The 18,537-nt window shown below is 41.6% G+C and overlaps 1 long non-coding RNA gene across 1 annotated transcript in view; it reads left to right on the top strand.

The window, feature by feature from the left end:
• Positions 1-15,499: 15,499 nt before the first annotated feature.
• Positions 15,500-18,537, top strand: part of LOC116094705 — a 25,365-nt gene continuing 22,327 nt past the window's right edge. Inside the window, exon 1 of the long non-coding RNA XR_004120268.1 lies at positions 15,500-15,588. This is a non-coding gene — a long non-coding RNA (uncharacterized LOC116094705). The remainder of the gene's footprint in view (positions 15,589-18,537) is intronic.

The following is an 18,537-nucleotide window of genomic DNA, read 5'->3' as shown; positions in this document are numbered from 1 at the left end:
GCTAAAACTCAGGGAACTAGAGTAAAACCAGATCTGCTCATATGAAAAATAAAACAAAATGAGACAAAACAACAAAAATTTCAACAATAGCAAAAAAAAAAACCCCACAAAACAATGAAATGACTTTGTAATGAAATTCTGCTATACTCATAGGTTGGTGCCTTGCCCAGACGTCATCAGAGAAGCTCCTCTCTGCAACAGATCTAAACACAAACACTATGCCGAGAGTGAGAGATCTTAGAACGCTCAACTCTAATGGGATTACCTCCACCAACTACCTCTTGTCTGTGCTCTGGGAACTCTTGAGGGAGCAGAAAGAGTCCAAGAGCCAGAGGATGGACACTAAGGGAACAAGGCCCTCTTAAATCAACAGGACTGATTCACATATGAACTCACAAAGACTAAGACAGCATGCTCAGGGCCTGCACAGGTCTGTACCTGGTGGGACCCTAGAGCTGAAAAGAGAAGTGGATATATTCTACTATCCCTAACCCAGAAGCTATCTCCAAGGAAATTTCACTAGGGAAATAAACTGCTCTTAGGAGTAGGTCCCATGCCCAGAAGTAGGTGCCAACAGAAAATGAACTCTGACATCTTTGGAGCTGGAGGTTCCTTGTCTCGTAATGTCGTGTCAAGCCTCAGGGTTTAAAAGCTAATCTCTATCTATCTATCTATCTATCTATCTATCTATCTATCATCTATCTTTTTTCTGATGCGTTAGCTTTTTTGTTTCATTTTATTATATTATTTTTTAAATTATCAACCCTTAGAATCCCGTTTGTTTTTTAAGAGAGACAGAAAAGTTGTGGACTTGATGTAATGGGAGGTGGGAGGAAGAAATTGGGAGGTGAGAACTGGGAGGAAGAAAAGGGGAGTGACTATCAGGATGTGAGAAAGAAATTGTATATTCTTTCTTTCTCTCTCTTTCTCTCTCTTTCTCTCTCTCTTTCTTTCTTTCTTTCTTTCTTTCTTCCTTCCTTCCTTTCTTCTTTCTTTCCTTCTTCCTTTCCTCCCCACAAACTCTCTCTTTCTCTCTCTCTCTCTTTCCTTCTTTCTCCCCCCTCCTCCCTCTCTTTCTCCTTAGAGAAACAGAAGCCCTTACGGGTACCAACCCACCATGGCACATTAAGTCACTGTTAAACTAGATGAATCCTCTCCCACTGAGGCCAGACCAGGTAGATCAGCTAAAAGAAGGAGATAAAAGGCAAGAAACAGTGCCAGAGACAGCTCCCAATTCAATTTTTAGGGGACCCACATAAAGTTCAAGACGTACATCTGCTACAAAGGTGTAGGGTCCAGTCTATGTATGCTCTTTGGCTGGAGGCTTAGTCTCTGTGATTCTCTCACAGGCTCATGTTATTTGACTCTGTCGGTCTTCTTGTGGTGTCCTTGAATCCTCCAGCTCCCTCAACAGTATTCCCCACTCTTCCAGGAGACTTCCTGAGCTCTGCCTCATGTTTGGTTGTGTGTCTCTGCATTCTGTTTTCATCAGCTGCTGGATGAAGCCTCTCAGAAGACAGTTATGCTACGCTCCTGTCTACAAGTGTAGCTGAGTATAATAAATAGTGTCAGGGTTTGACTCTGCCCCATGTAATGCGTCTCAAGCTAGGCCAATCATTGGTTGGCCATTTACTCAATCTCTGTTCCACCTTTATCCCTGCACATCTTATAGGCAGGACAAATTTTGGATTGAAAGGTTTGTGGGTTGTTACCTCCCCCTTCCCCTCACTCATCGGACTTCTGGCAGTCTCCGCTTGAAGGCTAACACCTGGGGAGCTGTTACCTCCCCCTGCCCTTCAGCCATCAGACTTCTGGCAGTCTCTGCTTGGGGGTTAACACCTGGGGAGCTGGGACAGATGCTCTCTGCATGCTGTTGTCTTTGAAGAAGCTGCCTGAGCACGCCCACTGCCTGAAGATCTTCCGAACCTGGAGACTTGGGCACCTGAACTTTTTTGGAATATGCAAATATCATGGAATCTAGAGATTTGGTTTCGGTTTCTCCCGTGACTATAAAAACTCTGGCTTATTCTAAGTAAAGTGAAGCCTTGATTGGGATGTAACTTGGCTTCGTGATTTCTCTTTGCGTTTCGAACGCTCTATTTCAGGTCCTTTGGTCCTTCTGAGAGAACCCAGTTCATGAAACTGCGGGACAGTTTCAGTAGGTTGGTATCCTCCTCCCTCCACGGAAAGTCCTGCCTGGCTACAGAAGGTGTCCACTTCAAACTTTATATCCCCACCTACTAGGAGTCTCAAGTGTTCAACTTGCAATCTCTACAACTACGAAAGGGACAGAACCTGAAGGGAGGAAAGATGCAGTTACAGGTGTGTGCTAGGACTGGAGAGACAGGAAAGCAGTTTTCATTCCGAGTCCTGTGAACACTTACACAGCTCTGGTTGGCTGTTTGACGTAAAGCACGGTTTTCTGGTTCAGAGATAATGAGTTCACAAATACTTAGAAAAGTTAGAAGTGTAGTAAGGCATGTGTATATTTTATAATAATTAACAAGGCATTGAATGGCTTTGAGACCCACCTCTCCAGTTTGACGAGACCATGTTGTAGTACATCCCTTCAGCTGCTGCTTTGTCTCATTCATTCGGCATCAGGGAATCATGCAGCTCCCTGTCTTTATCATTCACTCTCTTTAACGGGCCACTTAGTGAACTAGATTGCGCGGAGTTTAGATATTCAATTTGCTTTATATTTTTAAATAAAAGAATTTCTTCTACCCTTCTCTTCACATTTTCCATATTATCCAAGGGTATATGGATAATACCCCTTGTTTGATAGGGTAGAATGAGCCTATGACTAGGAATACATAATTAAAATAAATTTTAAAAAACATTTTCCGTTTTCCTTTTGTATTATCAGTGGAATTTAGAGCATTCTACGTGATAGGCAAGCACACAGCCACTAAGCTATTTCTAGAGCCGGTTGTAATGGCTTCTTCATATGTATGGGCTCTGCCTTCATGTAGTCAACCATTTGCAAATGGAAATATGTGGAAAAAAAAAAGGACCGGTGCTGAACAAGTTAGAGTTGTGATTTGCAGTGTGAAGGAGAGTCAGCAGAGGTTGCATGTAAGTAGTCTATCCTCGTAAGCTAGGCACTTGAGCCTCCTTGGATTTGGGTATGTTGATGGTCCTGAAGCCTATATCTCATATATATGCTGAAGGCTAGCTTTTATTTCCAGGTTGGAAAGATTAAATGTAGCTATTTTTCCTACTATCTAAGGTTTGGAGACACTTGACAAAGGCAACCGTCTCATGAAATGAAGAATAGCTCCTGTTGTTGCATAACTGTAAATTTGCTTCCAACCTTGATTCCTTTTGTTAACTACTCAGCTTTCTCCCTGCTTGATGCTCAGTGTCAGATAAGGATGAAGCAGACACTCGTGAACACTGTGAAAAGAATATAAATAGAACTCTCATTTCCTTCAACAAATTCCCCCCACTAACTGTTCCTTTTCTCTTTAAGGAACTGAGATCCACAGGATTTCTACTCGGTACTGAGTATACTGAACACAATGAGGTGGCTCCAAGAAGCCATGATGGAGAAAATGGAATTATGGTCCTGAAATAGTAACAAATAACTTTTCATTGTTTTCTAAAGGGACATCAGTACTTAAAATAAAAATGAGTCCCTGAGGCTAAAGAAGTTCCTTGTCTAATTGAGGATGATGGGACATGGGCAGTGAGGCTGATAAATGACAATGCTGGGGCACAAACTCAAATGATCGGCCTATTGCCTGCATTTCCCCTCGTTTTTACTCATAGCCACTGTGTCAAAGTTGCTGTTGCTGCTCTCTGGTACTCTTAGGAAAACAGAAGTGTTTAAGGGGTGAAACATTTGAACCAGCATCAATACTTAGATACTAAATAATCATCAATTTAAAGTAACATTCTATCTAGCAATTGGTAATCATGGGACATGTTCTTTGGTTTTAGACTATGACACATTAAATTTAAATGCTTCATAAAGACACCAAGGTTAGAGACCTCTATATGAACAATAGCAACAGCAGAATTCTATTATGAATATTCTTAGGTGCATGAAAATCCCTAACCATCATTCACTAGAATAAGAAGTATAAAATTAAAATCCTAAGTGTGTTGATTCTGAGTTTCTGAATGGTATAATAAGAAACATGTATGTTTCAGTTTAATGATGGAAAGTATAAAAATGCAAGGAAATTTTTTTGAAATAAAAGTAGGTGGCTCTTTAATTGCTGACAATTATTTAGGTAATTTTTTGTATAATTTTCAGGTGAGGAAGAAAACAAGAGTCAGCTGAGAACATGCTGTGTTAGTTTAACTGCATTCGATTCCATTAACTATCAAGACAAGTATTGGCTTTTATTTTTCCTTCGGTTCAAAGAAAGGTTTCTTCCATGTTTCAAATTAAGTGCTAATAGGACAATTATTTCACACTGGATAGCTACAAATTGCTTATTTAGGTGTTTCTATGGCTCAGTAACTAAGCATGGACGAATATGTAATTAGCTTTTAAACTCTTCCAGAATAGGCACTATACTATGGCTGCTCTATAGAACTTCATGTCTCTGAGCATTTTTAGAATACTAAATAGAATGTGTTGCCTGATATTTGTCTCAATACAGTGAATTTATTCCCTGATAAACATGTAAGAATTCCACGAGTTATTCAGTATAGTGATACACTTGTAAATTCCAGAAAAGCCACTAGAATGTACATCTACAGCACTGTGAAATCTCCAGAGAATTCAGACTGATTTGAAGATTCACAGTATGTGATTCCTTTCTATGATGCTTTGGAAGCTCATGTAGGAACATGCATGTGGGTATTGAGCATATTAACCAATACAGCTAGAAAAGAATTGCAGACTACCCAAAGTTCAGATGGACTACTTTTTAATCATATATTGAAATTTTTAAAAAAGATTTAATTTATTTTTAATTATGTGAACTTTGGGGCAGGGCTAGATGTGAACATATGTCTGTGTGCTCAAGGAGGTCAGAAGAGGTTCTGGATCTCTCTTGGAGCTGAAGTTGCAGGCAGTTGTAAAACACCTTAGTGTGAGTTCTGGAAACTGAACTCTGGTCCTCTGCAAGAGTACTGTTGTGTTTCATACAAATAAGGAAAGAGAAGGAATATATTTGGTAGATGTAAAGTCAGGTGTCAGGGAAGGGAGTGCCTCCTCAGGCCCAGCCACATGAAGGTATAGAGTAGAGTTTTTCAGGGCATGGGGAGGGGAGTTGAGAAGTTATAGTAGAGACAGAGAAACGGAGAGATAGATAGATAGATAGATAGATAGATAGATAGATAGATAGATAGATAGATAGATAGAGAAGAGGAGTAGAGGCCAGCCATGAACATGTGGAGAGAGGGGGAGGAGAATGGGGAAGATGGGAAGTGGCATGACAGAATGAAAGCAAGAAGAGAAGAGAGAGAGGAGGGGGCAAGCAGCCCCTTTTATAGTGAGTCAGGCACACCTGGCTGTTGCCAGTTGATTGTGGGGTGGAGCCTAGACAAAATGCTAACAAGTACTCTACACTCTTAACCACTAGGCCATCTCTCCAGCATGTATCTATCTAAAATTCTATATAGAAATAATGAGAATGACTTTGAATTTATCACAAAAAGGAAAGTATATAAGGTGGAAGAGAGATTGAGGAAGACACATGGCATTGATTGGCATCAGAAGCTTTGAATCCAGCAATGACATCACCCCCAGGCAACAAGGACCCTCTTGCATCTGTTGCCATGGCAACCACCACACACTCCCAACATGCACCTCACCTGTGCTCTGTGGTGCATGTGATTATGTCACAGCCTAAATAAAAGGTGCAGACCCCAACCTCTCACCCCTTCCTCTTCTCCCCCATTCCCCAGAAAGGTCTGGCCAACCTTAGAGGTTGGCATACCATGGTCCCAATGACCAACCTCCTAACTGACTCTTGGGTGACTCCCCTCTCAAAAGTGGTTTTCATAAGCCACCTGCCTTGGGCTCTTGCTTCCATACAGAAAAACCTAAGCTTAGATGGGCCACTTTACAGTGAGTCCAGGATTCATCAAAGCCTCTAGTTGTTCATGTGATGACCTGGACATCTATCCTGGCTATACATTTGTAATTGATTGTTGAAGTCTTTTTGGGATGTTGATATAAATAGTCCAACATCCCTATGACCCAATGGGTGCCTCATCGTCTTCCATCATGCTTCCAGTCTTCCCACTGGGATGTCTCCTGGAAAACCTCAAATCTCTAAAGTTGATGCCCAACTTGAGGGCATCAAAGCTGGTACACCTCTGCAATAAGGTCTGGACTCATTACCCATTACACAACTATTCTAAATGCCAACTCAGCTTCCACCAGATGATATTACAGCCCTTGCTCCAGCTAACAAACCTCCTTCTTTCCACTGCAGATTTGTTTCTATCCCTTCAAAAGTCCCAACCACCTCCTCAGCTGCTTCTTCTCACTAGACTTCCCCAGAATCTCCTTGTTTGACCTCTCCAGACTCCTCCGCTCCTCATGCGCTAGCTGCAGGCCACTCCAATTTCCCTGCATTGGCACCCACTTTCAGTCCTCTCACCATTCACTCTAAGACACAGCTAACTCCCCTACAAGTCCCACTCCTCCAAGGACATCTGACCCAGCATCGGTCCTTCCTTTAAGGGAAATTGTTGGGGTAGATGGTCTAATCGGAGTACATTCCCCTTTCTCACTAAGTGAACTTTCTCTAACAGAAAACAGACTGGGCTCCTATACTCTAACTCCTCTACCTTTATTAAAGAGTTTCAGTACATCACTCAGTCTTATAGCTTGACTTTCCATCATGTACATATATGATCCTCACTAATAATTTATTTCCTGATGAACATATGAGTTTGGGAACAGGCAAGAATACATGCAGATGAGACTTATCAAACAAATGGAACATGTTCCATTGGATCAGAGACAGTACCTGACCAAGATCCTTGATGGAATTATAATTCCCCAGTTGATATTTTAGACAAAGGTAGATTCATATCTTTCCTCCTGGCCGGTCTCCATAGGGTAGTCTTAAAACCAGTAAATTTTGAAAAACTCCAAGAGGTCATCCAGGACAAATGACAAAACACGTCTCAATTTTTAGAGCACCTTACAAAGGGCCTATTACAATATAATAATCTAGACCCTGAAAGCTTAGAAGGTAAGCAACTCTTTATCTCAGTGCTACCCCAACATAAAAGCCAAACTTAAAAACATTTGTAGAGGGGACCCCTAACTCCACAGGCAAAAGTCTTGGTGCTGGCTTCAAAGTGTACCATTAGAGAGATGGAAAGGCCTGCAGACAAAAATACCATATGCTGGCAAAAGCTGTACGACCCATCCTAGCCACTGCCTGGACTCCTTGTCAGAGGCTCAGAGACTACCAGGCTCCTGCTATAAATGTGGTCAACAAGGTGACCACATTTGCCTTAATGCTTGCATGACAAAGGGACCATGCCCTAGGAGGGACATTGGGCTGTCAATTGACCCCACACTGCACAAGACAGAGGGGCATCACTCCCAGATAACCCTCCAGCCCACCTCTTAGGTTTGATTGTGGATGACTTAAGAGACCTAAGCTCCCTTAACCTGAACATTTCCATCACTAGCAGGGAGCCCTGGGTATTATCATGGTATGTGGGTGGCCCATCTCTTTTCTCTTGGACACTGGGGTCATTTACACATTCCAGATGGAGTTTTGGGGACTCACTTCTCCCCCTCATTCCCCTATTGTCAGGGTAGGAGGACAACCTTACCTTCCTCAACAGACCCCACCACTTAGTTGCATTTTTAGGGGTCTTTCTCTCACCCATCCCTTTTTGGTAGTGCCAATATGTCCTGTCACCTTATTGGGAAGATTTTCTAGCTAAGTTGGGAGCCTCTATTTTCTTTGGTCTCCCCATTTGCCTAAACCCAACCTTGCCAGCAGCCCTTCTGCTCCTCCTTCTAGCCAGTCAACCTACTAACCCTAACATGTTGTTTCCTTTACCAACTTCTCAGGTAGACTCCTGAATCTGGGACAACAAGAACCCCTTGGTTGCTAAACATTCTCCTGTTGTCATCCAGCTCAATAACCTTTCTCTCTTCAGAAAGACTAGAGTCTATCATTTCTGACTTCTAAAGAAAAAAATACTCATTTGCCCTACCTCTTTCCCCTTTAACATTCCTATATTAGCAGTTAAGAAACCAGATGGGGCTTTCGAACAGGGACAGTGGCAGGACAAGATGTAGCTACAAGTTTCCCCTGGTTTAGATGGTGAATCTGCCAGGATTCACCACTGAAGAATTTATATTTAATATGGCTTACAAGATTAGGATTCTAGTTGTTGCACCAGTGATTGAGTTACCTTTGATTCTGAACTAAGTTTTTGTGGTGTTTTCCTTCATGTGGTGGCTCAACTGGGTTCCAGAGAGAAAGGGATGGCAAAGTGTGGGTTTGCAAGAAGTGAACCCCAAAAGACCATGGGCATTTGGAAGCATGGGGTTGGTGTAGTAGTAACCAGCCAGTGGGGACTTAGCAATCTGGGTGGAGATATTTTGGAGCTCTGAGTCAGACAGTCTCCACTAGATGAGAACAGGCCAGCCATGCCCGCCAGAGCCTGCCAGCTTTAGTGTGGATGGTTTATTAATATTTCATGCTACAGATGATGTCCAATATGGCAGGCTAGAATCCACTAGAAATTTAAGATTCTTAGCCTCTGAGTTAAAGATTTAGTTAGAAATTTGGAAGTTTGGTGAGCAGAGTGGAATCTAGTCACATGACTCAAGTGCAGGAAAGAAGGCTCTGAGGTCCCCTGTTGTGAAAAGAGACACTAGATGGCTGCTCTGAGTCAGAGAACTGGAGAATGGAAGCTGCTTACTTCTTGGGGGCAGATATTGATTGAACTGTGAATTTATAAAAATTGAGATTATTTGCTTTTAGGATAGATTTATATACAGATTTTGTCCAAATCACATGGAGAATTTCATTTGCAGTTCAGAACTAGCATAGGGAAAATTTACTGACTCCTAAGTAGGGAGCAGTGATAATTGCCTACTATGGACACGTATTAGTAAATAGAAGTCTATGGCGCCAAATGTAGAGCAAAACAGATAGATGGCTTATTAAGGTCTGTGGGAAACTCATTCTTTGAATGTGGGTTCCATGGGAATTTTGGGTTAATTATCCTGATGTGACAGATTAGCAAAAAGCCATGAGAATAGATCTGTACAATAAGCAAAAAGGTTTTTAGGATAGTAGGAGGATTGTATGAAAACAATTGTTTTAGAGAAGCTTTGGAGTCCTGCAGAATTACTCACATTCTTTGTTCATGAGCTCTATGGGTATTTTGGGCTAATTTCCTGGCATGGCAAAATAGAAAAAGCCTAAGAATAGGCCCATATTATATTTTACTTTACTTCATTTGTTTTGGATTATTTTAATTTTCAAAATGTATGTGATTCTGAATTTTGTGGTTATATTATTTCACTGGGAGAGAGATCAAAATAAAGGTTTTTCTGGTTACTGGCTCTTGGATATGCTATTTTGGGAGAAAGGTTTTGTCTTTCTGTTTTTACAAAAGGTGATTAATGTCTATACACCCTCCAGAGTTATATGGATCAGATATAACGAAGGGAGACCCCAGAGAACTAGATTTCAGAGAATCAAACAAAAAAAGTTATCTTGATGATACTAAAATTTTGTTTTGAGATTTGTATAGTACAGAATATACAGCCTTGGTGCGTCTCATCGTCAGACATGCTGAACTGACCTGTTTTGAACTCCTAATCTCTTGGACTTTCAACCAGATTTAGTCAGGATACAGACATCAGAGACTAAAACAATCATTGGTATGGCCTTCTTAAGGCCAACCAACTCCACCATTTTCCTTACCCCTCCCCCGACCTCTACCTTCAAAGATATCTCAACACCCATATTCAGCTTGAAGAAGTTATGAAGAATCTTTGCCCCAGTTCCCTGAACTGGGGGTCTAGAGGTGGTTATTCTAGTTGTCTTTCTTGGACAGCTTCCAGAACTGAGACAGATTATAGAGACAGCTGCCTACCTATACAGCCCCAGTAAGTGAAGAAGTAGGAGCATCAGTCTTCAGCCTTTCGGCCCAGAATATTCTGACAGTCCTTGAAAAGCAGGAATTATTAAGGACCACCTTATTCTGTCTCCACAGAACTAAGCTATTTTAACCTGTAACTTCTGTCCTCTCAAGAACAGTACAGGTCTGCAGGAGAAATAGGCAATTTCTGCCCAGCGGCCACCTAACCACAATGTACAACCTCACCTGGAGGTAGAAATGCTCAGCTGATTCTTTGAATCCACAAATGGGGAGCTGTTAGGAGCAAATTTATCTCAACAGCAAGTGAACAAATAACATTAAATGCCACATTTAATGGATTTCTGATGTTTTTTAAAACCAACTATCTATGTAATCTCGACTGTTGTCCATTAACTGCCCTCAGCTATTTATAATTAAAATATCTGAAAACATCCTAAAAATAAGCTCAGAGCCATGAATTTGCTGTCTGACCCTTAACTCACAGTCTTAAACATCTTAGATCAGTTTGTAATGGCATTTATTGAAGGACTGAGTCCAAGCCTAGTACTTTTAAATTTTTTGTATCAATAGAAAAAATTTATACCATTGAAAACTTTTATTCTGTATCAAAATAAATCCTGAACCAAAATAAGAAATTATGACTTCAACTTAATAACTTTTGTAAAGATTTCTACCAAATGAGTTTATGGCTGCACAATCAATTCTAGCTATCTCCTCCCTGTTCCAATTATGACCATTTCAAAATTTCCAAGAAAGACAACTAGAATAACCACCTCTAGACACCCAGTCCAGGGAACTGAGGCAAAGATTCTCCCACGAACCTCTTCTCAAACCTGTTTCCAAGCCTTTTCAAAGGCTCCAACATAATCTTCTCAAGGACCTGGCCTTACACTTCCCTGACCTGATTCACCCTTTTCCCCTCTAAGTAACTGAAAAAGAAGGATTTGCCCTTGGAGTCCTAGCCACCAATTAGGACTCTCTTTTACACCTGCCAAAAGAACTACATCTAACCATCCAGGGATGGCACCTCATATTCATACCTTAGCAGCCATTGAACTCCTTATTCAAGAGTCAAAAAAACTAAACTTTGGGTTGCCTATAACTGTCTTCTCTTCTCAAAACCTGTCCCAGCTCCTAACTTACAAAGGCTTACAAACTCTATCTTCCTCCATGGTTCTTTGCCTTCAGGTAGCACTAATAGAAGACTCCACACTAGACTTCTAATCATGCCTGCCTCTTAATATTTCCAATCTTCTTCCTTGACCAAGTACTAACCACTCCCTATCTCACTCCTGCACTGAAACTTTAGAGGAACTATTACCTCATCCTTCACAGATACAGGAGGGTACATTGCCTTAGGTCATCTATACCCTGTATATAGATGGCTGCTCCTTTCTACACGGAGGGTCCAAAAGAACTGGCTATGCTATAGTGTCAGGCACAGAGGTGACTGAAGCACAGGCCCTTCCTACTCATGCCTCAACAGGCTGAACTAATAGCTCTTACCCATGCATTTCAATCTGCATAGGGACAGTACCTAAACATCTACACAAATTCCAAATATACTTTCCATATCCTCCAATCCCATGCTGCTATCTGGAAGGAGCATGGGTTACTTATGACAAAAGGAGGATCAGTAACTAATGCAAACCAAATTATGGCCATGCTAAAGGCCTCCTGTCTCTCCACAGCTATTGGAATTGTCCACTGCAGATCCCACTATACTGATGACTCTATTGTATCCAAGGGAAATAACTAAGCTCACAAGGCATATAGAGCTGTGGCCTTTAGTGTCCTAGACTCATCTCACCTTCCCCAGGACACTCTTACACTACAACCACATCCCCAGCCTCACTCCCTGACACTTGTCAAACTCTGTCCTGTCTTCACCAACTCTTTCATCCTAACAGCCAAGAATTGCCTTATTTTGTTAAGACTCACATGCAGCCTACTCCTGAATACTTAAGTTTCTTAAAATCTATCACTGCCTCTGGAAAAATCTGTCAGATGTAAGACTCCAACTCCGCATATCGTAGTACCCCTTTTCCTACCCATCAGGCTAGAGGTTCTCTTCCTGGAACTGACTGGCAACTTGACTTCACCCACATGTCCCCTGTCAAACATGCCAAGTACCTCCTGGCCTTGGTGGACACCTCCTTTGGGTGGGTGGAGGCACTTCCCACAACTAACAAAAAGGCTCAGACAGTTTCTGATATCCTCCTCTGAGAGATCATACCCTGATTTGGTGTCCCAGCCTCCCTCCAGTCAGACAATGGTCCTGGATTCACTTCCCAAATTTCTCAAACCCTATCTAAAACCCTAGACATTCCCAGGCATTTTCATATTCCCTATCACCTCCAGTCTTCAGGAGAGGTAAAAAGAACTAATGACTCTTTAAAAAACACTCTTGTCAAACTGTCACAAGAACTTCACCTTGATTGGATAGAACTCCTATCTCTGTCTCTTTACAGGCTATGAGCTCACTCCAAATGACCTCTCTTCATCTCACACTTTTGAATTCATGTATGGACATCCAGTCCTAACTCCTGTTTTTTCACCTAAATGCTATCCCCTCCCTGATCACCTACTTAACCCATTACTTTGCCACCTCCACTCTCTCCTATGGAACTTTGCTGACCACTGTCTACCAAGGCTACACACTGTTGCCTGTCCAATGCCTGTCAACATTGGAGACCAAGTTCTTCTATCCCCTCCAGACTATCAGCCCTCACTTCTCTCTTCTAAATGGCAGGGCCCTTTCAAGGCAATTCTCATGACTTCTACAGTTACTAAACTCGAAGGACTTTCTCATTGGGTTCACCTATCTCACCTCAAATCTTTCACCCTTCCATCTCAAAATGACTCTTCTTATACATCGACCCCAACAGGACCCTTCTCTCTTAAGCTCCAGAAGACGTCATGACCACCTACCTTGTCCCCAGTCCCAGAAACTTAGACTCCACTCTGGCAGCTGCACTTGACCCCACTGGATTAGACATAGGCATCTCATCCTCCCCCTGTTCATTTCCATCCAGGTAGCCCTTTCATCTGGGGATTTGAGGTTCAAGAAACCCCCACTGGTAAACAAGCTGTCTTTCCAAATAGAGTCAGGAAACTGCTCCATTGCTGAATGCCGGGAACCAAGCCAAATTGCTGCCATCCCTATATCTGATATCTCATCTAAATATTATGATCCCTTTGTGTTGGGGCTCAGAAAAACCCCTGGCATCTCAGTCTCCATCTTGTTCCTGGGCCATCATCTCTTAACTAACACTCCTTTGTTTCTTCCACTATCTTGCTTCCGTTCTGCAACTGACTCAGGACATTTTAGATAGGGGGCTTTCCAGCCACCTTACAATGAGGACATTCCTTTCCCGACTTCTCATAATGAGGACACTCCTTTCCAGACTTTTTACTATGTGGACATTCCATTTATGCTAATGTGTAACCAAGCAATAATTCCGGTTTGGTCCATGCACCTGGACAAATCCCTTTGTGGCCTGTAGCTTTAAAAGCCCCTTGTTTCCTTAGGGTAGACTGAGACTTGATCAGAGTTTTTTGTCCTGTCTCATTCCTTTGCATCTCCTGATTCCAAATTTGTCTTTGCAGTTCCCTCTTCTCAAGAACCCCGTTGTTTAAGTCCTGCAGGTCAGGGCACCTTTGCTTGCTTGCTTTTTGACCAGACAAAAGATGATTGTAAAAAAACGGCCAGACAAATATGGCACTGCCCAGATTGGTCTTACCAGATACATTATGCTAGGATCACAAACCAATCACTTCTTCTCTCAACAATGCCAGACCCTCTTCTTCTATATACAAGACCCATGGAATCCCAGGTGGGAGACAGGAGTTGTTGGAAAGTTCTACCATAAAAACCAAGCTGGGTCCCCAGTGAGCACTATTCATATCCGGAGAAAATAAGTCTCAATTGCCCAACCTCTAGATATCAGAAAAATACGAGAAGTAGTCAAACACTCCTCCAAGGTCCTTACTTCCTTACAAATGGAGCTAACTTGTCCTTACTTCCTTACAAATGGAGCTAACTTGTCATTTCACCCTTTGTTTCAGATCCTGGACTTAGTATACCATTCCTTATTGTCACTTGATCTGGTTACTTTAAAAAGTGCTGGCTATGCATACCCCCCTGGAACTACCTCATTACTGCCACTTGCAGCCTCTTAGGTGATACTGCCAAATGATGTCACCTCATCTTTTATCAACTGCCCTGACTCTGGTGTTGCCATGACACCATACCTTTGCTCTAGCCCTAATTTTGGTGTGACAATTGTTTTAAGACCTCTTTGACACATTCTGTAGGAATGCTGAGCTCTCTAGACTGCAATAGAACCACAACCCTTGGTATATCATCTCTGCCACAATGCCCTGCAGTCCAATAATTCTTTGTGGCACTCAGGCATATCATCACCTACCCACCAGCTGGTCAGGAGTTTGCATGTTGGTATTCCTTTTTCCTGAACTAGGAGTTAATCCAGGGAAACAAGCTCCTGCCAATTCCAGTTGTAAATATGATGCCTGCCCAACAGAAGAGGGCAGTTCAGGTTGTGCCACTCCTAGTTGCTGCAGGAGTAGCTATAGGTGCAGGAGTAGCTATAGGTGAAGGAGTAGCTATAGGTGCAGGAGTAGCTATAGGTGCAGGAGTAGCTAGCTATAGGTGCTGGCGCAGGAACAGCAGGGATGACTACTACTTCCCTAACCCTATACAGTAAGTTCTCTTCCCAGCTTAACACTGGTTTTCAAGAAATGTCTGAAACCATGCTCACAATCTAGAAACAAATTAATTTCTTTGGCAACATTGGTACTTCAGAACCGATGGAGACCAGATGCCCTGACAGCTAAGGAAGGTGGTCTTTGTTGCCTGTTTTTCCAAGAAGAATGTTGTTTCTACATTAACTAAGCTGGGAAAATAAGAAGTAAAATCCAACAGCTACAATTAGACATCCGGAATCGTAGAGGATGTGAGGCCTCCAATTCCTGGATTTTTGAAAACCCTATATGGAAGTGGATATTTCCCCTTGTAAGACATTTTTCTCCTCATTTTCCTGGCATTACTATTTGCCTCATTAATCTTGTTTCCACAAGATTTGAATGACAAATTCAAAAAAAACCTCTAACCACACAATTAATCAGTTACTTTTACAGGATTACCAGCTGCTGTCCACAAGGAGCCTGAAGTGAATGATTACCAAGTGAAGCCCAATGGTGAAAGTCAGCTACACCCTGAAATCGACAATGCCCCTAGACAGCAGGAAGCAGTTTAAGAGATCCAATGCCCCTATTCCCCTTTCCTCTTCTCCCCTGCCCCCTTCGCTTTCTGATAGAAAGGGAGACATGTTGGCATCAGAAGCTGTTAACAGTCTCTGAATCTAGTGATGCCATCACCCCTTGGTGACAAGAACCCTCTTGTGACTGTTGCCATGGCAATCACCACACATGCCCAATATGCACTTGACCTGTGAGACTCACCTATGCACAGGGCTGCATGTGATTACATCACAGCCTGAATAAAAGGTAGAGACCCCCAACCATTCACCCCTTCTTCTTTGCCTCCTTCTTCCTCTTCCTTGCTTCCCCCCCCCCCAAAAGACTGGTTCTTATCTGAACTGGCCTGGTGTGATCTGTCCAGATAGGAACTGCCTTCGAACACAACAGCATCAACTTCTGGCATTAAACACATGTATATGCATACATGTTTAAATACACACGCTGTACCCACACACTTGCAATCATATAATCACAGATACATCCGTGCAGTATACACCTACACACATACATACATACATGAACACATGTATACACATGCGCAGACACATGCACATGTAGATACACTGTACACACAGCCCCTACCCCAGACACACTTAGTAGACATGTAGGTAAAATGAGCAAAACAAGACAATTTTTTGTTTCTGCTTATTCTGTTATCATACCAGTGTAAATAAACCTCAGTTTTATTCCTCCATTCTGTGTGTATCCAAGACTTTTCAGTCTGTATGAACAAGGCTTTAGATATTTAATTAAAAATAGATCATGGGAGATGGTAAGGGTATAAAAAGCAGAGACTAGAAGTAAAAAGGATTAGGAAAAAATATCCAGGAATATCCCCTGGGTCTTCCAGACTTTAGGGGATATTAAACAAGGAACGTTGCCTGGTATGTTTAGTGACTGCTCTTTCTACAAATAACTCTGTTTTTTTTATTAGATATTTTCTTTATTTACATGTCATATGATTTTTCTTTTCCCAGTTTCTCCTCCCAGGAACAAACAAACAAACAAACAAAAACAACAAGAACAAACCCCTGTTGGCTCCTCCCTTCCCATGCTTGCCAACCGACCCTATCCCACTTATTGGCCCTGGCATTCCCCTACACTGGGGCACAGAACCTTCACAGGGCCGAGGTCCTCTCCTCCCATTGATGATTGATTTTGCAATCCTCTACTATACACATGCTGCCAGAACAATCAGTCCTACCATGTATACTCCTTGGTTGGTGGTTGAGTCCCTAGGAGCTCTGAGGGTACTAGTTAGTTCATATTGTTGTTCGTCCTAAGGGGCTGCAGACCCTTCAGCTCCATTGGTCCTTTCTCTAACTCCTTCATTGGGGACCCTATATTCAGTTCAAAGGATGGCTGTGAGCCTCTACATCTGTATTAGTCAGGTACTGTCAGAGCCTCTCAGGAGATAGCTAAATCAGGCTGGCTTGTCCTTCCTTCAGTCTCTACTCCATAGTTAATCTCTGCTACTCCTTCCGTGGGTATTTTGTTCCCTCTTTTAAGAAGGAATGAAATGTCCACATTTTGGTCTTCCATTTTCTTGAGTTTCTTGTGGTTTGTGGATTATTCTTCCTGTATTCTGAACTTCTGGGTTAATAACCACTTATCAGAGAGTGCATACCATGTGTGTTCTGTTGTGATTAGGTTACCTCACTCAGGATGATATTCTCCAGATCCAAGAAGTTAGACTCCAGAGAACCAAATAACCCTATTAAAAAATGGGGTACAGAGCTAAACAAAGAATTTTCAACTGATGAATACCGAATGGCTGAGAAGCACCTAAAGAAATGTTCAACATCCTTAGTCATCAGAGAAATGCAAATCAAAACAACTCTGAGATTCCACTTCACATCATTCAGATTGGCTGGGATAAAAAACTCAGGTGACAGCAGATGCTGGAGAGGTTGTGGAGATAGAGGAACACTACTTCATTGCTGGTGGGATTGCAAGCTGGTACAACCACTCTGGAAATCAGTATGGCGGTTCCTCTGGAAATTGGACATAGTTCTACTGGAGGACCCAGCTATACCACTCCTGGGCATATACCCAGAAGATGCTCCAACATATAATAAGGACACATGCTCCACAATGTTCATAGCAGCCTTATTAGTAATAGCCAGAAACTGGAAATAACCCGGATGTCCTTCAACAGAAGAATGGATACAGAAATTGTGGTACATCTGCACAATGGAGTACTACTCAGCTATAAAAAACTCTGTTTTATCAGATACTGGAAAGGCCACACCCCATTTCAATGGCAAGCTATTTCTCCCCACACTTGTTTATATGTAGTGTAAACAGTCTTGGGATGACATTCATCTATTAGCTCTACCATGAAGAAATGGTTGACGAAGACATTGGAAGGACTTTGTGATACTAATCAAGAAGTAGCTAGTCAGTATTTAGTCATACTGATACAGAGATTCTAGACATCAATAGTTTATTACTACTTTTCCTGCCTGGGGGGAGAAAGAGTTGCCTTGGCCTGAGCACATTTGTAGAAAAATCATGGAAAAGCAAATTGCCAAAGTGCATTTTCCTGGTGCCTTCATAGTTGGTCTGGGAGCTGAATGGTCCTGGTGACTTTCGATCAACAGTGCTTGACTTTCTTTGGAGAATGCTTAGTAAAATAAGAAAAAAAAAACCCTCCAGTACTTTCTCCACCAGAAGAAGCATACACAATGTGACTAATATATGATACATCTAATTCTCTTTTACTATAAATTTTAATAGCTGAGATCATACTATAGAATGTATAAAAATTTCTGTATGCATATGCCTACATGTGCAGCCACTTATCTATGTTTCTTTTTATATCTTTATTTTTTTTCTTTTTAAGTTTTTATTGCCTTATGATGAGAAAAGTTACATGATTTCAATTTAACATTTAAAAACATATTTTAATTAAATAGAATTGAATCACATTCTTGTTCCCCTTTTGTACCACTGCTCCTCCCATAGACCCCCCTTCAATACCTACAATATCTTTTTTGTCATATTCCTTAAAATTTATAAAATATTATAACAATAAAAATAAGTATTATAAAAGTTGTTTGATATAAAACAACAATCAATTCAACAGTCTTATGTAGATGCTCGTCTACACCAATAGTGAAAATACATTTCTCAATATAAATTTTAAATAACTCCAAACATATTAGCTGTATACTTAAAAATAATACATCACTA

This window comes from Mastomys coucha, unplaced genomic scaffold (genome assembly GCF_008632895.1).
Source record: "Mastomys coucha isolate ucsf_1 unplaced genomic scaffold, UCSF_Mcou_1 pScaffold17, whole genome shotgun sequence".
Lineage (NCBI taxonomy): Eukaryota > Metazoa > Chordata > Mammalia > Rodentia > Muridae > Mastomys > Mastomys coucha.
Note: the sequence above shows the minus strand (reverse complement) of the source record. Positions and strands in the feature narration are given on the sequence as shown.